Here is a 20,901-nt window from a genome sequence, read left to right as displayed (position 1 = left end):
CCTCTTGATAGAGGTAAAACCCTACATCCTGCTTGATTGTTCTTGATGATATGAGTATTACAAGAGTAGATCTACCATGAGATCAGAGAGGCTAAACCCTAGAAGCTAGCCTATGGTATGATTGTATGTTGTCCTACGGACTAAAACCCTCCGGTTTATATAGACACGAAGGGGGCTAGGGTTACACAAGGTCGGTTACAAGGGAGGAGATATACATATCCATATTTCCTAGCTTGCCTTCCACGCCAAGTAGAGTACTATCCGGACACGAGACGCAGTCTTCAATCTTGTATCTTCACAGTCCAACAGTCCGGCCAAAGGATATAGTCCGGCTGTCCGGAGACCCCCTAATCTAGGACTCCCTCTATAGCCCCTGAACCAGGCTTCAATGACGATGAGTCCGACGCGCAGTGTTGTCTTTGGCATTGCAAGGCGGGTTCCTCCTCCGAATACACCATGGAAGAGTTTGAATGCAAGGATAGTGTCCAACCCTGTAAAGTAAGTTCCACATACCACCGTAGAGAGAATAATACTTCCATAAATCCAATCTGCAGACATGTTTTGATAGTATGACATCACTTCATGCCCGGTTATTATTCGAACCGCTTTTCTCAACCAGCTCCTCACATATCGCGAGGCGGTTTTCTCGATACGTCTTGTCAAAGCAGAGATCGTGTTCCCCTTATCACGGGATTCTCATCAATATGGACGTGGGTAACCCAACCGCGCCATCAATTACGGCGCCTGGGGAATAAGTGGTTTTGCCAGGCAAGTGGGGAGACTCATCGCCTCCTCCGCCCTTTATAAAAGGGACAAAGATCTACTTTTTTCACCCACGCCTTCTTCCTTCTCGCTTTCCCATTCCCACACACTCGAGCTCTAGCGCCCAAGCTCGCGTTCCTCTTCTAAAACCACTCGAAGCATGTCTGGAGCAGGAGGCAAGTGGATGGTTTTCTCCGTCACGGAGGAAAACATCAAAAAGTTACGGGAGGCCGGATACCTACCTGCGAATATCGCGCACCGGCTGCCGAATGCGGGGCAGATCGTCCCAACGCCCGAACCCCATGAGAGGGTAGTTTTTCTTTCCCATTTCATCCGTGGACTGGGATTTCCTCTCCACCCATTTGTCCACAGGCTCATGTTCTACTACGGGCTGGATTTCCATGATCTGGCCCCCAACTTTATCCTCAACATCTCGGCGTTTATCATCGTATGCGAGGCCTTCCTCCGCATCAGGCCCCACTTCGGCCTATGGATGAAAACCTTCAATGTCAAACCGAAGGTGGTGGGAGGCCAACAAGCAGAATGCGGAGGCGCCATGGTGGGCAAGATGCCCAATGTCACCTGGCTCGAGGGTACCTACATGGATACCGTAAAGGGGTGGCAATCAGGGTGGTTCTACATCACCAAGCTACGCGACTCCAACTGGGGTGCGGCCCCCAAATTTCGATCCGGAATCCCCACACGGCTCACCTCCTGGAAAAAGAAGGGCCTGTCCTGGGGTTCTTCGGTAGAGCTGACCGGACTCCACACCTGCATCCAGAACATGACGAGCAAGAAAATCAAGCTCGTCAACGTGGTCCAGGTTTTGCTCTTCCGCCGGATCCTTCCGTGCCAACAACGGGCATTTGTTTTGTGGGAGTTCGACTCGGCCCAGCACCAGACGCTGCGAGAGCTCTACGACACGACGCACGATGATGTCTGGAGGGTGTTGTTCAAGGGTGCCGAGATGCCTTCCTCCCTCACCGAGGACCGCAGACTCAGTGCAAAGCGCCGCGCCCATTCGGCAGGCTTTTATATCTCTCAGGGTATTTATGTGCCCTGATTTAGTTATGTGCTGGATCTAAGCTTTCATGTCATTAATAGGACTGGATAAAGACAGCGGAGCAGCTTTATTGCCCAGCCCCCCCTGCCTGAAGATCCTACAAACGCTCTTCTAACAAAGATGTTGACTCCAGCACCTTACGAGGTGCCGGAAAAGATGGCCAAGAAGAAGGCCGCGGGGACCCAAAAGGGTCTCCGGCGCAAGATGGTTCTATCGGACTCATCGTCTGATGAGTCCGACGCGCCCTCCTCCCACGGAAACGAGGAGGAGGAGAAAAGTTCCCCCCCTAGCTGGGGGGAGACAAGAAAAGGAAGGCCGAACCATCCGGGGAGGCTCAAGGGTCCAAGAAGGGAAAGACCCTCCCTCCGGACTTTGCCATGACGGCCGCCTACATCGGCGACGAGTGGTTACCTAGGGACAAGCCCCTGGCGAAGTCGTAAGTGTCCGAACACCATAGTACTTCATGGTACATTTTATTGTACTGCCTTTGCTCATGCCGAACCTGATTATGCAGTACGGCCCGAGCTCGTCTCGACGTACCCTCATCGTGTGGCTCTTTGGACTTGTCGGATATGAACAACGTGTCACAACCCTAGCTTTGGCCTTTGCTTGTCATTGCATATGCATCCATGCATCATCTTAAATTCAAGGAAATTGAATTGAGGGAATTCTCAAGCCTCATAAATCTTTTAAAAATGATTAACATTAAATCCTTTTCAAATGAGCCCAAGAAATGTTCCTGTTAATCTCTGGGAATAGTGGCAAGAGGTAAATTAAAACCAATATTTTTGGTATCTCAGAAATATTTGTTTTGGGCATTTGAATTAATCCAATATGTATTTGATTTGGGGCTATAAAATGATATATATAGTTTTATAGTCTCAAACAATTTGAAACATGGTGTGAACCTCTGGAATAATTCAGTGAGTGCCCACAAGAAGTTTCAGATTTTATAAAATGGTTTGGTATTTAAAACAAACCAAAACAGATTGAAATAAATAGAAAATAGTAAAAACAAAAGGAAATAAGATAGAGAAGAGAGAAAGAGACCCACCCAGCCTTACCTGGCCCAGCAGCCGGCCCAGCTCCTGTTCAGGCCCAGCCACCAGGGGTAGCCTTGTCTTCCTCCTCTCGCCAGTAGGCAGAGGGGAAGCAGTGCACGGCGCCCGCGCGCGCCGGCACGCAGCTGGCTGCCTGGCTCCCCCTCGACACGCCTAGACGACGCCACGGAGACGCCCAAACCACCCCTCTCTCGGTTCCCTCACTCGCTGCTCTCTCTCCCCTCCCCTGTCTTGCTCTCTTCCCCACCACCGAGCGTGCCCGTCACCGCCGCTCACCCTTGCCGCTTCCTGAGCCACCGCCTCGCCTCCCCGACGTATCCCTCATTGCCGCCACATCGTCCTGAAGCTCCGCGCCTACTCACGCAAGCAAGGGAGCCCCGCAATATCACCGACGTCGTCGTGTTCATCGTCGGGCGCCGTAGATCGTCATCGCCGATTCACCGTCCTCAGCGCATCCCCGATCTCTCTGGTGACTCCTTCGGATCCGTTGTGAGCCACTGCGTTGATCCCCCTCTCCCCTAGCTCGCTTCCTTCCTCTAATGCCGATGTCGTCGGAGCCGAGAGCTCTTCGTCGCCGTTCATGTCGCCACCGTGGCCACTATTACCTAGGGCCGCGACCGAGCACACCACCGTGCTCATTGCAACACCACCACCGTACTCCCCCTCGACACGCCTAGAAGACGCCACAGAGACGCCCAAACCACCCCTCTCTCATCTCACTCACTCGCTGCTCTCTCTTCCCTCCCCTGTCTTTCTCTCTTCCCCACCACCGAGTGTGCCCGTCGTCGCCGCTCACCGTTGTCGCGCCCTGAGCCACCGCCTCGCCTCTCCGATGTATCCTCGTCGCCGCCACATCATCCTAAAGCTCCGCGCCTACTCACGCAAGACATGGAGCCCCGCAACATCGCCGATGTCGTCGTGTTCATCGTCGGGCGTCGGAGATCGTTGTCGCCGATTCGTCGTCCTCAGCGCATCCTCGAGCTCTCTGGTGACTCCTTTGGATCCGCTGTGAGCCACTGCGTCGATCCCCCCTCTCCCCTAGCTCGTTTCCTTCCTCTAATGCCGATGTCATCGGAGCCGAGAGCTCTTCGCCGCCGTTCATGTCGCCGTCGTGGCCACTATCACCTAGGGCCGCGACTGAGCACACCACCGTGCTCAGTGCAACGCCAGGACCCCAAAACCGTCACCTGTTGCTTCTGTCGTGCACCGAAGCACTGAAAGCGCCAACTTCCGAGCTCCGGCCGCCGCCTTTGAGCTCGCCGCGGTCGTCTCTGGCCACCCCAGCTCCCGCCATCTGCTCCATCAGCTGTGCGTGAGTACCAGCTCTTCGTAGAGCCTCCCCACGCCCAAAACCATCGCCCCTGGGTGATTTCTGAAGCCCTCCGTTGTTTCTGACCTCGTCGGCGACAAGCCGCGGGTCCCCATAGCTAGATGCATTAGTTCAAATCACAGCATATTGCCATGTCATGATCATGCATCATATCGTGGCATTGCATTGATTGTGTTCTTTCTCAGTTGCCGGTGTTTGTCCCCTCTCGGTAGATGTGTACCAACGACGAGAACGATGACACCGATGAAGTGTGTTCCTCTTCAGAAGTGTCAGGCAAGCAAAACCCCCTTGTTCATTCCATTACAATCCCACTCTCTCGCTCCTGCTCTCTTTTACCGCATTAGGACAACAACGATTCAACTGTTACATGCTGTGGTAGTTGAACCCCTTTCCTCTTCATGACCTATCATTGCCATAGTAAATAGATGAAACCCACTAGCTTGAGTAGGAATTGTTTGAGCCCTGATGTGCCTACTCATTCATGCTTGTTGTCATGCCTGCTACTGCTTAGAGTTGAGTTAGATCTATTTCATCGGGAATGAATTGGAAGATGGTGAACATGTCCTACCGTTGAGAGCTAAGTGTGTGAACACGATTAGGTAAAGGTAGCGGTGAGAGGCCATGTAGGAGTACATGTTGGGTTATCTCATTGCAGCCGTTCTCAGGAACTGAGTTCTGTGTTTGTGGTCCATGAACAGTTACTACCACACATTGGGTTCCGGTAACACGGCCCCACTCGGCTTACTAATCAACTCAATCTCTGTCCAGGAGTTGCAACTTGTTTCTGGTGTTTGTAGTTAGTGTTAGTAGTCTACCAAGTGGCACCGGGTACAGGTGGGCTTGGGACAGACTAGGCACAGTGGCACAGTGTACCAAGTGGCACCCGGTATAGGTGGGCTTGGGACAGACTAGGCACAGTGGCATGGTGTACCAAGTGGCACCCGGATGGTGGGCTTGAGAACCCTGCACACATCGTTTGTGGCCGTGAGCGACACCCCGGCCGGATCTCCTTGCGGATGGAACCCGAATAGGCGATAAACCTGGACGAGAGACTTGTGTGGTTAGTTAGGTCGTGGACGACTCCCTCGCCAGGCTTCCGCTTGAAGGTTGCCGAGGTACACGACGTGTACATGGTGGTAAGTGGCGAGAACGTGTGTGAAGAAGTACACCCCTTCAGTGTTATCATTATCTATTCGAATAGCCGGATTCCTCGGATATGGAAACTTGGACCCCTTGCATCGTTCATAGATAAGTGAAAGTGGATACTCTGAAATGTGCAAGATAAACATGAGTGCTATGGATGGCGTTCTCGTAGGAAGACGGGAGCGGATCCATAGTGGTGTATTGATATGGTGAATATGTGGACTCGTGTGCGCCACCTCAAAAGAGTTACTTGTAGTCGTAGTTTAGGATAGCCACCGAGTCAAAGCTGGCTTGTTGCAGTTACCACCCCCTTTGTTGATTCCGATGCATATGTAGATAGTTCTGATGTAAGTCTTGTTGGGTACATTTGTACTCACGTTTGCTTATTTTATGTTTTGCAGAGACGTCAGTCTCGCTTGTAGTTCCATGTGGACTTCGATGTTTATCTTGATACCTCAGCTACGATCTTGTGCCCTCGGCAGGATCTTGTAGATAGTCAGGCTTCTCAGCCTTTTTCATTTGTAGAAGTCTGTACTCAGACATGTTAAGCTTCCGCATGTGCTTTGACTTGTATGCTCTGAATGTTGGGCCATGAGACCCATGTTTGTATTATCTGGCTCTTCGGAGCCTAATGAATAAATACTTGAGTCATAGAGTTATGTTGTGATGCCATGTTGTATTTACACATATCGAGCATATTGTGTGTATGATTGAAATGCTTGGTATGTGTGGGATCCGACAACCTAGTTGTTCATCCTTGGTAGCCTCTCTTATGGGGAAATGTAGTCTTGTGCTTCCATGAGCCATAGTAGTCCGCTACAGCCCGGTTCACCGGAGTCCTGCTAGCCCAGCACTACTGCTCCGGAACACTTAGACTGGCCGGCATGTGATTTACTTCGTTCCTCTGTCTGTCCCTTCGGGGAAATGTCACACGGTGACATCCGGAGTCCTGCCTAGCCTGCTACAGCCCGGGTTCCCGGAGTCCTGCCTAGCCTGCTACAGCCCGGGTTCCCGGAGTCCTGTTAGCCCAGTGCTACATCCCGGATTCGCACGCTGCTGACTGACATGCTCGATGTTGATTCATGTATGCCTGTCCCCGTAAGTTAGTGACACTTTGGGTTCACGACTAGTCACGTTGGCCCGGGTTCTCTTTCGTATGGATGCTAGCGACACTATCATATACGTGAGCCAAAATACGCAAACGGTCCCAGGCCATGGTAAGGCGACACCCATGGAAATACCGTGTGTGAGGCTGCAAAGTGATATGAGGTGTTACAGGCTAGATCAGTGTGACTTAGAATCGCGGTCCTGACAGCTTTGGTATCAGAGCCTGACTTCATGTAGGATTACCAAGGCAAACTGGTCGAAGTTGAGTCTAGAAATGCTTTAGTTATATGCAAGGGAATTGATTGTGGGAGGGAACATAAGGCTCTTTCTACTCCTTTACCTTATGCCTTCTGATCTGAGTCAACCTCTTCTCTTCTACGGGGATTAAGAACTAGGCCTTCTCATCTATCTACCAGGATGACGTGTTACTAATCCATAGACTTATAGGATTGATGGATTCAAGTCTTAGTTCAGTTCCTACTACTTCTATGTGTTGACAGTTGATCTCAGAACCTTGATATTGTGTTGTTGAGTGGTTATGCCACCATTTTGCAGGATGTCTCAAATATTGTTGAGCATTTACAGCTGCTATGCTGTCCGAGTCATCCTAGGTTTCTAAACAGTCTGATGCATCTGCAAATCCCTTCCTCCCGTTCCTGATGTCCTTTTGGGCCAGATTAAGCACACTAATCGGTGAATTGAGGTACTCTATTGCCTCGACATAGATATTGGGGTTGTTATTATGACACTAGGGTATCTTAGAGTTAGTAATCTAGCCATGTTTGGTGTTTCAAGTGTGATGATTCTGGCCACCATTCTCGAAAGCATCTCGTGATGTTATTTAGTTAGTAGGTATTTTATTTCCGGGTCCTTGGACCCAAGATTCACTCTACTTACCTCATGTTGATAGTGTTTGCTCGTTCCTTTAGGATATTAGTAACCTTTGCGATAGTCCTTGAGATTCGTGGAATATCATTCTTCCAATACCATGAACCATTATGGCAGAAGCTCGTTGAGCCAATGATCACAAGAAGAGTGCTCTTGATGAGTTCTCCGTTATATTATGAATCTGCCAGTTCTACCTTTCTGCATGGGTTATCTGGAAGAAATATGTTGAACTCGTTCGACATGCTAATCTATGCACCCACAACTCAGACCCACAACTCAGAAAATTGTATGTTCCTTTGATTTGTCCCTATTTAGTCATTTTCTGACCCTCGTCTATCAATTGATAGTCAAGAGTATGTGTGCATTCGTGTTCATCGATGTCTTATTACTCTTGTGGTCTGTCAATCCATTCTGTTTAATAATGAGTAGGAGAAACAAACTCCAGTACCGCATCCATATCCAGGATTGGGTCAAAGTAGTTGTGCTTCGCAGATCAAAATGCCAATCCAGCTTTTGTTCTGTTCTACCCTAGAGTATTACCCCCTTTATGTGAGGATTGTCATGAGAATTGCACCATATCTTATGAATTCTTGATGTAGTGATACTTCTTGCCATCATTGTTCATTCCTAGGTTCCCGTGTTATTGTAACTGGAATGCCGACAAGTGAATCGTGATGTGCGAAATCAATACTCCTAGCAGCCTTGTTGCTTTGTAGTTAAAGGACAATAATTTCATTCTTAGCGTGTTGGTTATTGAATCATCGTTCTAAGATACATTGTGCTACCTAGTCCTTGTTTCTGGTGCACTCTTTGATTGATGAGTTAGGATTTTGTCAAATCCTCGCTCATTTGATCATATCATCTTGCCCTAAAAAGCAAGATTGTTCTCGATCTTATTAACGTATCGGTGGTTCGTGATTTTCCGGATATATTCACCGAAGTATCACTAGGTCGTCCCCTGACCGATACTTTGAGTTCGTGATCAAGTTGGTTTTCCAATAAACCTCTCTTTCTCCAAGAATCCGTGTTGGGTACCCCTGAGCTAGTTGGTTAAGCTGAACAAAAACTTGGAGAGTTGGGAGATAAAGCTTTATCCGACTTAGTTCATTCTGAAGGGATATCTTTGTGTTTGCGTGTGTGTGTTGAAGAAAGATGATATCTTCATCAATTGGTCCTCGTGTCAGTTGTTTGATCTATTGTCTTGTCCAAACTTTGATTTGGGTATGGGCTATCCTCAAATCAAATCAGAACCAGCGATGTTCGTAATGTTGTCTTACTCGTGGTTGATCCCTGGAGCATACACCATTACATCTTTTGGTCTGACCAATGCTATCACCATGTTCACATGATTATGGAAATCAATTTTTAAGGAAATCCCGATGACTTGTTGTTGAGCCCATCAGTAGCATTTTTATCTCCTGCATGATTCATGTTGAACATTAAGCGAGTGTTGGAAACTTTTGTAACCATTATCTTCATGTCCCGTTCATGAAGCATATGTTTGGATGAAAGAAGTGTCTTCCTTTAAGTTCACGTGAATTTGATGCAAGTTGCCTCCGTGAATTCGAGAAAGTTTGTTTTTCCTCCTCTGGAATCATCCCAAATCAGTCATGCATACGTGCGAAGTATTCTGTGGTCCGGAGACTTGCAACCTTCATTCTATATGTGTCCCTAGCACACCAAGCCACTGATTGATTTGTTCAAGGAGAAGAAGTTCCTTTTTAAGAGCTAACCCGGGCTTAATCAAGGACTTCGTTATCCGCAATGATGGTTCCCCACCTGAACTCGGTAGTGTTTTGCTGTAAGACTACTACGTGGTCATGGTTGTCTGGGACAACGTGTTCACATGTTTGTAACAGAACCGGCTCATGTTTTGGAGCTTACCACCGTAGTCCATTTCCCGAGAATCCTGCAACGTCATCTCGTCGACTTGTGTTGCAAACTTTCATTTTTCTCTCTAGACTTGATGAGTCTGGAATATCCTGACACCAACCAGATCAGAATCTCAGGCAGATATGATGGTTGGAACATTTCCCAAGAACTATAATATTGGTCTCTCTGTAACCGGTAAAGTGGATGCCGTGGCTGACACACCCAGCCGGAAGACCTATTATTGTAGTGTTTTGATTAAGGAAGTTGTCTACCTCCCCATAAGGATTTCGTAGGATTTACTTCCATAGTTATTCCTTATGGATTCTTGTGCTCCCGAAGTCCGACCTATTACTTGATGTCATAGGTACCAAACCATATCTATAATTGGGTTACGGTAGCACATCAAGGAGAACATTATAAGCGGAGTGCTAAATGTCTCTTGGTCGATCACCCACATTTTGTTTCCTTGGCCTCGCTAATGTGAAATCTGAGAAGGTGTTATCTTACTTTGCATCTGCATCGTCCATCACTATTCATCATGGTAGTATGTTGTGTTGCCAGGATTCTTGACACGGATGTTGATAGAACCTTGATGAATATGCAAATGCTCAAGCTCTTGAGAGCACGCACAAGCAAAATCGTCCCTTGCATTGTCTTCAACAAAGTAGTCCACATCATCCATTCCAGTCTGGGTATGCCATCCCTTCTTACCCCGCCAACGATTGTTGTGATTTGCCTTAGGCTGGTATAAAGAGTTTCAATGATATTTGTTTTAGAAGTAATTATTTTTGCTGCTTAAGGGAATAGCTCTATGAGTCACCTCCCTAAGGTGTCACGTTATGAAATCGTGGTAACTATCTCCTCGCTACTTTGAAACCATGCACCATCTTACTCAAGCATGGAATTGTTGCCTACCAACTTGAACGTTCGCCATCTGTTTCTTCCATCCCTCTCGATGTGTTTTTCGTGTCTCAGCTCAAGAGGTGTTTCAACATCTCACTCCATGAGTTGATCGTAAGATGCTCGATCTTTGAGAAGATCGATTCCTGTAGAGTTTCCTTCTGTCGTCATCATGTTGGATGAAGATCTCAAAAGCAAAGACGTCAAGATCAATTGGAGAAATGAATCAACATCTTCGAGAAGGGAAATCGGATGATGAAGATCATGTTAGCTTTGTGACCCCTTTGTCTTCTTACCTCACATCTTGAATCTCGGGATGAGATTCTTGTTTAGTGGGGGTGAGTTGTCACAGCCCTAGCTTTGGCCTTTGCTTGTCATTGCATATGCATCCATGCATCACCTTAAATTCAAGGAAATTGAATTGAGGGAATTCTCAAGCCTCAGAAATCTTTTAAAAATGATCAACATTAAATCCTTTTCAAATGAGCCCAAGAAAATGTTCCTGTTAATCTCTGGGAATATTGGCAAGAGGTAAATTAAAACCAATATTTTTGGTATCTCAGAAATATTTGTTTTGGGCATTTGAATTAATCCAATATGTATTTGATTTGGGGCTATAAAATGATATATATAGTTTTATAGTCTCAAACAATTTGAAACATGGTGTGAACCTGTGGAATAATTCAGTGAGTGCCCACAAGAAGTTTCAGATTTTATAAAATGGTTTGGTATTTAAAACAAACCAAAATAGATTGAAATAAATAGAAAATAGTAAAAATAGAAGGAAATAAGACAGAGAAGAGAGAAAGAGACCCACCCAGCCTTACCTGGCCCAGTAGCCAGCCCAGCTCCTGTTCAGGCCTAGCCACCAGGGGTAGCCTTGTCTTCCTACTCTCACTAGTAGGCAGAGCGGAAGCTGCGCACGGCGCCCACGCGCGCCGGCACGCAGCTGCCTGCCTGGCTCCCCCTCGACGCGCCTAGAAGACGCCACAGAGACGCCCAAACCACCCCTCTCTCGTCTCACTCACTCACTGCTCTCTCTTCCCTCCCCTGTCTTGCTCTCTTCCCCACCACCGAGTGTGCCCGTCATCGACGCTCACTGTTGTCGCGCCCTGAGCCACCGCCTCGCCTCTTTGACATATCCCTCGTCGCCGCCACATCGTCCTAAAGCTCCGCGCCTACTCACGCAAGCCAGGGAGCCCCGCAACATCGCCGACGTCGTCGTGTTCATCATCGGGCGCCGGAGCTCGTCGTCGCCGATTCGTCGTCCTCAACGCATCCTCGAGCTCTCTGGTGACTCCTTCGGATCTGCTGTGAGCCACTGTGTCGATCCCCCCTCTCCCCTAGCTCATTTCCTTCCTCTAACGCCGATGTCATTGAAGTCGAGAGCTCTTCGCCGCTGTTCATGTCGCCGCCGTGGCCACTGTCACCTAGGGCTGCGACTGAGCACACCACCGTGCTCAGTGCAACGCTAGGACCCCAAAACCGTCAATTGTTGCTTCTGCCGTGCACCGAAGCACCGATACCGCTAACTTCCGAGCTCCGACCGCTGCCTTTGAGCTCGCCGGGGTCGTCTCCGGCCACCCCAGCTCCCGCCGTCTGCTCCATCAGGTGCGCGCGAGTAGCAGCTCTTCGTAGAGCCTCCCCACGCGCAAAACCATCACCTGTGGCCGATTTCCGAAGCCCTCCACCGTCTCTGACCTCGCCGGCGATGAGCCACGGGTCAACTCTGGTGGGGTTAACCCTGTTTGACTGGGGTTTGACCCCCCTGAGTCTATGACATGTGGGCCTAGGCCTGCTGACACTTTTAGTTAAGTTTAGTTTGACCACTAACTAGCTTTGTTAATCACTGGGTCACTGACCAGTGGGCCCCATTGGCCAGGTTTGACCTAGATAGCTTCATTTACTACTGACATCAGCGTGATGTCATGCTGACGCAATAACTCTTTTACTTGATTATTGTTATTCAGGTAATTCCATAAAATAGTGCTAAGTTCTAAAAATCATATAAAATCAACCATAACTCCAAATGAAATAATTTATATATGAAAATTGATTAGGAAAATTCAAGGAACCCATCTGTACCATTTGCATGCATGTTTGAACAATGTTTGTCCTCTGTTTTGGATAAAACAAATAAAGTGCATTTAAATAATCATATATGGAGTTGGAATTTGAATCATGTATCCAAACCAATTTCATTTAAATCATAGATAGATGCATTAGCTCAAATCACAGCATATTGCCATGTCATGATCATGCATCATATCGTGGCATTGCATTGATTGTGTTCTTTCTCAGTTGCCGGTGTTTGTCCCCTCTCGGTAGATGTGTACCGACGACGAGAACGATGACACCGATGAAGTGTGTTCCTCTTCAGAAGTGTCAGGCAAGAAAAACCCCCTTGTTCATTCCGTTACAATCCCACTCTCTCGCTCCTGCTCTCTTTTACCGCATTAGGACAACAACGATTCAACTGTTACATGCTGTGGTAGTTGAACCCCTTTCCTCTTCGTGACCTATCATTGCCGTAGTAAATAGATGAAACCCACTAGCTTGAGTAGGAATTGTTTGAGCCCTGATGTGCCTACTCATTTATGCTTGTTGTCATGCCTGCTACTGCTTAGAGTTGAGTCAGGTCTATTTCATCGGGAATGAATTGGAACATGGTGAACATGTCCTACCGTTGAGAGCTAAGTGTGTGAACACGATTAGGTAAAGGTAGCGGTGAGAGGCCATGTAGGAGTACATGTTGGGTTATCTCATTGCAGCCGTTCTCAGGAACTGAGTTCTGTGTTTGTGGTCCATGAACAGTTACTACCACACATTGGGTTCCGGTAACACGGCCCCTCTCGGCTTATTAATCAACTCAATCTCTATCCAGGAGTTGCAACTTGTTTCTGGTGTTTGTAGTTAGTGTTAGTAGTCTACCAAGTGGCACCGGGTACAGGTGGGCTTGGAACAGACTAGGCACAGTGGCACGGTGTACCAAGTGGCACCCGGTACAGGTGGGCTTGGGAACCCTGCACACATCGTTTGGTGCCGTGAGCGACATCCCGGCCGGATCTCCTTGCGGATGGAACCCGAATAGGCGATAAACCTGGACGAGAGACTTGTGTGGTTAGTCAGGTTGTGGCCGACTCCCTCGCCAGGATTCCGCTTGAAGGTTGGCGAGGTACACGACGTGTACATGGTGGTAAGTGGCGAGAGCGTGTGTGAAGAAGTACACCCCTGCAGTGTTATCATTATCTATTCGAATAGCCGGATTCCTCGGATATGGAAACTTGGACCCCTTGCATCGTTCATAGACAAGTGAAAGTGGATACTCTAAAATGTGCAAGATAAGCGTGAGTGCTATGGATGGCGTTCTCGTAGGAAGACGGGAGCGAATCCATAGTGGTGTATTGATATGGTGAATATGTGGACTCGTGTGCGCCACCTCAAAAGAGTTACTTGCAGTCGTAGTTTAGGATAGCCACCGAGTCAAAGCTGGCTTGTTGCAGTTAAACTCCACCACCCCCCTTTATTGATACCGATGCATATGTAGATAGTTCTGATGTAAGTCTTGTTGGGTACATTTGTACTCACGTTTGCTTATTTTATGTTTTGCAGAGACATCAGTCTCGCTAGTAGTTCCATGTGTACTTCGACGTTTAGCTTGATATCTTAGCTACGATCTTGTGCCCTCGACAGGATCTGGTAGATAGTCAGGCTTCTCAGCCTTTTTCATTTGTAGAAGTCTGTACTCAGACATGTTAATCTTCCGTATGTGCTTTGACTTGTATGCTCTGAATGTTGGGTCATGAGACCCATGTTCGTATTATCTGGCTCTTCGGAGCCTAATGAATAAATACTTGAGTCGTAGAGTTATGTTGTGATGCCATGTTGTATTTACACATATCGAGCATATTGTGTGTAGGGCTGGCAAAAAAGCTCGTGACTCGGCTCGAATCGACTCGAACTCGAAGAATAATGAGTCGAGTTGAGCTTTAGTTTAAGATTGTTTATAGACCAAGTTAAATGAGCCAATCTCACGAGTACTCGTATAACTCGTTAGGCTCAGTATAAAAGATCGACCACTCCCAATACAAAAAAAGATCAGCCACGCAGCATCCTATGTCCTAGACGCACAACATAAGGCCTAGCCATTGAAGGCCTAACCGCCCAAGAGACTCATGCATTACAAGGAAATTACTATTGTTTAGTGATATATATATTTAATATATATATAATCATTTTTATAATATTTGAGGGTTTTATGTTCATATCTTTAACGAGCTTAACAAGCTAAACGAGCCAGCTCGCGAGTTATACGAGTCGAGCCAATCTTGGATTTGAGCTCATTGTAATAACGAGTCGAGTCGAGCTAGCTTGTTAACGAAATGAGCTCTAGTGAGTCGAGCTGAGCTGGCTCGACTTGGCTCGAATTCCAACCCTAATTGTGTGTATGATTGAAATGCTTGGTATGTGTGGGATTCGACAACCTAGTTGTTCATCCTTGGTAGCCTCTCTTATGGGGAAATGTAGTCTTGTGCTTCCATGAGCCATAGTAGTCCGCCACAGCCCGGTTCACCGGAGTCCTTCTAGCCCAGCACTACTGCTCCGGAACACTTAGACTGGCCGGCATGTGATTCACTTTGTTCACGTGTCTGTCCCTTCGGGGAAATGTGACACGGTGACATCCGGAGTCCTACCTAGCCTGCTACAGCCCGGGTTTCCGGAGTCCTGTTAGGCCAGTGCTACAGCCCAGATTCGCACGCTGCTGACCGACATGCTCGATGTTGATTCATGTATGCCTATCCCCGTAAGTTAGTGCCACTTTGGGTTCACGACTAGTCATGTTGGCCCGGGTTCTTTGTCATATGGATGCTAGCGACACTATCATATACGTGAGCCAAAAGACGCAAACGGTCCCGAGACATGGTAAGGCGACACCCGTGGGAATACCGTGCGTGAGGCTGCAAAGTGATATGAGGTGTTACAGGATAGATCGGTTTGGCTTAGAATCAGGTTCCTGACATAGGGTTTCTCCTCCGACGGCTTCCACCCCTCGCCCTACGGAAAACGCCGTGGTGGTGTCTCAAGAGGCACCGTCCCGAGGGGAGGCGGTCCTGGGGGCGCCTCACTGTGACCTCCTGGACCTTGGGTACCAAGGGAGCGAGGCTCCTACGGGCTTCGAGTTCGGGCCCCAGCCGGACACCGCGCCGGAACCTTCAATGGCTCCGGACTCCGGCAGGTGGTCCCCCATTAAGGGGGGCCAACCATCCGTGCCGGTGTCCTCTGTCCAACCAGAGGCACCAGACAATTACTCGAAGTGCTTCACAGCACTTCCATCGATGAAGAACACCGCACTGTCATGAGTGCGGTTGTTAAGAAGGTTCAATCCGCCAAGAATGGGCTGACCGAAGCTTGTGCCAGCCTCCTAACAGGCTTTGAGGTAAGCATTCAAAATGTAAAAATATTACCGCATAGATAGTAGCCCCTAATGCTCTGTTCGGCGTTCACGAAGAAAAGCCGAATAGAGTATCAAATCATAACTCAGGAGTCTAATTAGAGTATGTCTATGTGTATGTGCAGGCTTCCCTGCTGGCCGCTGCCGCATGTACTGTGGAGGTCTCTGCGCTGAAGCAGGCCCTGAAGCGGTCCGAGGACGAGCTCGGCCTTACCAAGGGGCATCTCGAAGAGAGCAAAGGTAAGATATACCCCAGTTTATATAGTTAAAAAGAAGTCTTGTGTAAAGTAATAGGATCATCATGAATTTATCAAGGGCCATGAGCAAGGTGGAGACCCTGAGGAAGGCGTTGTCCGCGGCCGAAGACAAAGCGGAATGTATTGAACGGAAGAAACAAGAAGCCCAAGTGGGCGAGGTGCAGCAAGAGCTCGAGGCTCTTGCCAAGAAGCACGAGTCCTTGGAGCTTGACTCCAAGACGCGGGAGTCCGAGCTCGTGCATGCACTTGAAAGCGTCCGGAGCGCCAAGGCCGAAGTACAGAAGGCCCTCCAGGAGATTGATGTGGCAAAGAAGATAGCAGCGGGTAAGGAATTCAATATGCAAAGCAAGCATGTGAAGGAGACTTTCCTTTTTCTTACCCGAGTTCGGAGCTCTCCAGGAGCGTTTGCAGATCTTCCCCACAGTGTGCTGGATGCCGCAGAGTTTTACTGGGCTGAGGAGGGGAGCTCAACGGAGAAGTTGTTCTGGTCTCAGTATATTGGGAGCGAACACCCCGTGTCCTTGAGCGACCAGCTCAAGCAGTTGGTCGAACTTCACAAGGCGGCCGAACAGGCCATGAAGGGCCTTATAGTCCAGATGTGGCCTAGCGAGCCCTTGTCCGGCAGCTACTTCGGTCTGGCGAGGCGGCTGGTGGAAGCCTGCCCACGGCTTGAAGTCATCAAGCGATCCGTCTGTATCGAAGGTGCACGCTGAGCTTTTGCCCAGGCGAAGGTGCACTGGGCAAAGCTGGACGCCGTGAAGCTTGTGAAGGAGGGGCCGCCGGAGGGCAAGGAGCATCGCTGCCCCGAGAATTATTATGAGAGCGTCCTGAAGGGTTCCCTCTTAGTGGCGGATGAGTGTGCCAAGGATGTAATTTTTGAATGAACATGCCCATGTGATCCTGTAATATGAAACGAGTTCTTTTGCGCCATGTGACACTTTCTTAATTTAAATTATTACCTTCTGTGCAGTCGTTTATAAAATCTGAGAGTTGGCCAGTCGTCGGCTTCTGCCCCCATGTAGCTAGTATTGGGGTGTTCGAGGTAATTCTGAACACTCTTTAGCCCAATTTTGGGTCCTTCAAGGGAGGTGCTCAGCGCAATGAACCAGACAATCGGACTATAATGCTTTATCACTCTCACTTAGCCATAAAAGTCTATGATTTTAAATTTTTGGCGAAGCCCCTGGTATTCGGAGGGCCGAATTTGGGGCACTATACACGCCTAAGCCGGACAAGGCTGACTCCTACCCCGAAGCGGAAAAAGTCTTGAAGGAGTTGAGACCTCTCGAACAGCGGCCAGTCTCTCGCCTTATCATGACAGTCAGTTTTTGTCTTTCTCTACTGAGGTGCTCATCCAGAAGAACCGAGACACAATCGCAGTAGTTCTCCCACCGCTACCTTAGACGATATAGCAGAACGTAAGGTACCAAAGCATGGGAGCCGGGCAACCCAACATTTGACCCAAGACATGATTCGGAGCTGATGCATATAATGTTATAAGTTCGGGGTGTCGCACTGTCGAAAGTGTTCGGACTTCTTGCACCGTATTACGGGGTGAACGAGAGCCCCTGGTGTACTGACCATACCCGAGTGTGCAGGTGCAGAATGTCGTAAATGGACATATAAGAGAAAGAGAAAAACTTAAATAATGAAATAACAGATTAATAATATGCATTGTTATTTGAGTAATACATCAAAGCGCACTGGTACAAGTAGTGCAATAAGCGTAAAGTAGGACAATTCGAAATGTCCTATCCAAGGCAAGCTACGCAACAATAGTGAAAAGCGGGTATATCAAGTATTACTAGAGACAACCTGGTGGTTCCCATGTCCATCTTAGCTTCTTGCCGCCTTGGCTGTTGCTTCCGGATTGTGTCCGGCCGTCGAACTGCCGGAAAGGCCTTCCAAAGGATTAGGCCCTGAAAGAGAGAGGGAATGTCAAAGGTATACAGCCCCTGGTGTGGTTAAGCCACAATGCGGGGCGTGTCCTGATTGTGCCCCCGCCTATGTCCAAGGTATTTTCAATGTGTAGTTATGTACGCGCGGCACAAATTTCGTCGGGGGTCGAATTGCTAGGCGAGCGTAGATCGCGCCAGGTGATCCTGTTGCAGATTATTCCGGACGCGCTTGAAGGTGTATGGGGGCTGTAACGTCGAATGAGTGGTCTGCCTGAACAGGCTACTTTGTTCGTCTGCTGCAAGGGCCGCAGTGTGCTCTTCCGTATGGAGCGAGCGTTCTGTGTTTCCATTTACTATTATGACCCCGCGAGGTCCTGGCATCTTGAGCTTGATGTATGCGTAATGCGGCACTGCATTGAATTTTGCAAATGCTGTCCGTCCGAGCAGTGCATGATAGCGACTGCGAAACGGGATGATGTCGAAGATTAACTCTTCACTTCGGAAGTTATCCGGTGATCCGAAGACCACTTCCAGTGTGATTGAGCCTGTGTAATGGGCCTCTACACCTGGGATGATGCCTTTAAAGGTGGTTTTGCTAGGTTTGATCCTTGAGGGATCGATACCCATTTTTCGAACTGTATCCTGATAAAGCAGGTTCAGGCTGCTGCCCCGTCCATAAGGACTCGAGTGAGGTGGAATCCATCAATGATGGGTTCTAGGACCAGTGTGGCGGATCCGCCACGATGGATGCTAGTGGGCTAGTCCCTGCGATCGAAGGTGAAAGGACAAGCTGACCATGGGTTGAACTTCGGGGCGACGAGTTCCATCGCGTAGACCTCCCTTAGTGCTGCTTCCGCTCCCTCTTGGGAATGTGGGTGGCGTATATCATGTTTACTGTCTTCACTTGTGGGGGAAACCCCTTCTGTCCTCCTGGGTTCAGCGGCCGTGGCTCCTCCTCGTCATCGCTATGCAGCCCCTTGTCCTTGTTTTCGGCATTTAACTTGCTGGCCTGCTTGAACACCCAGCATTCTCTGTTGGTGTGATTGGCTGGCTTGTTGGGGGTGCTGTGGATTTGACATGAGCGATCCAGTATGCGATTCAGACTGGACGGAGCCGGAGTATTTCTTTTGAATTGCTTTTTCCGTTGACCGGATCTAGAGCCTTTGAATCCGGCGTTGACTGTCATATCTTTGGAGTTTATCACCATTATTGTGGCGCTTTGGTCTATTACGACGCTGCCTACCATTAACGTCTTTGGTATCCGAGGTATCCAGATTCCTTGATGTGTTGTTGCTGCGAGCCAGCCAGCTGACCTCTCCCGCGCAGCGGGTCATGAGTGTTGTGAGGGCCGCCATAGATTTCGGCTTCTCCTGGATGAGGTGGCGGGCGAGCCACTCGTTGCGAATGTTATGCTTAAATACTGCTAGGGCTTCTGCATCCGGACAGTCTACAATTTGATTTTTCTTAGTCAGGAACCATGTCCAGAATTGTCTGGCCGATTCCCCTGGCTGCTGGGTTATGTGGCTCAAGTCATCAGCATCCGGTGGCCGCACATAAGTGCCCTGGAAGTTGTCAAGAAATGCATCTTCCAAATCCTCCCAACTGCCGACGGAATCTGCTGGCAAGCTATTCAGCCAATGCCGAGATGGTCCTTTGAGTTTGAGTGGGAGGTACTTGATGGCATGTAGATCATCATAGCGAGCCATGTGGATGTGAAGGAGGAAATCCTCAATCCATACAACGGGATCTCTTGTGCCATCGTATGATTCGATATTTATGGGTTTGAAACCCTTCGGGAATTCATGATTCATAACTTCATCAGTGAAGCATAGGGGGTGTGCGGCACCTCTGTGCCGGGCTATATCCCGACATAGTTCGTATGAGTCTTGTTTGCTGTATTCGGCCCGGCCGGATTTACTATTGGTGTATCCGATGCGACGATCATCGTCCCGTGTGGGTGCACGTGCCCGTGTCCCGTATATTGACCTTGTGATTTTTGCCTTACTGTCTAATATGTCTCACAGGTCCTCTGTGTTACCCCGGGCCGTCGTATTTTTGACTGAGTGGCGACGGGGTGCGGGCTGAACTTTAGGCTGAAATGCCTTACTGACTATGCCTTACTGACTCGGCCGCGTAGTGGCCGGTCAGCCGCATTGTACACTGGTGAATGAGGTTTCAATGCTTCCTCCTCGAGGTGAGGTAGCAACCCGCGTTTTGGGTAACTCTTGGACGGGCGCTCGAGTTCATGCTCTTCGTCCGCAAGGACTTTGGTCCACCTGTCTGCTAGCAAGTCTTGATCAGCTTAAAGCTGTTGCTGCTTTTTCTTCAGGCTATTTGCCGTGGCCATAAGCCGGCGCTTGAAGCGCTCTTGCTCGACAGGGTCCTTAGGCACGATAAACTCGTCGTCGCCGAGGCTCGCCTTGTCTTCGGAGAGAGGCATATAATTGTCCTCCTCCGGTTCTCCATCTGCTGCCCGCTCTGGAGGGCTAGCTTCTTCGTCCTCCGGCTCTACATCGTGCTGGAGGGGATTGTTGTTGTCTTCGGCACTATCCGGAGTGTTATTATCTCCTGTGCTGGTATCACTGCTCCTGCTGTGGCGGGACTTAGAGCGGCGCCGCTGACGTCGGCGCTTGGGTTGATTCTTGGAGGGGTCATCCTCCGCTTTCTCGTCGCCATTGGCTTCTTTGGGGGTGTCCACCATATATATATATATATATCATATGAAGAGGTGGCGGTCCAGTTCCCCGAGGGCGGTGGATCCTGTTCGTCTCCGGCTTCGTCGTCCATACCATCGAAGTCTTCGGAGCCGAAGTCGAGCATGTCGGTTAAGTCGTCGATAGTGGCTACCAAGTGGGTGGTGGGTGGGCAGCAAATTTCTTCATCGTCCGCATCCCATTCTAGCCAGACATAGTTCGGCCAAGGTTCTCCTGACAGGGAGAGAGACGTTAATGATTTTAGCACATCCCCGAAGGGTGAGTGCTGAAAGATGTTCGCGGAGGTGAACTCCAATATCGGCACCCAGTCGGATTCAACGGGCATGGATATGAGCGGCTCGGAGTCCGTAGCCGGAGACGAATCCATTGGTTCGGCGACACGGCTCTCGTAAGGGGTGAACTCAGTATCCGGCTCCATCGCCACTGAGAGTGCGGCCTCCATGGAGGGGTCCAT

Source organism: Triticum dicoccoides, chromosome 4A (assembly GCF_002162155.2).
Source record: "Triticum dicoccoides isolate Atlit2015 ecotype Zavitan chromosome 4A, WEW_v2.0, whole genome shotgun sequence".
Taxonomy (NCBI): domain Eukaryota; kingdom Viridiplantae; phylum Streptophyta; class Magnoliopsida; order Poales; family Poaceae; genus Triticum; species Triticum dicoccoides.
Note: the sequence above shows the minus strand (reverse complement) of the source record.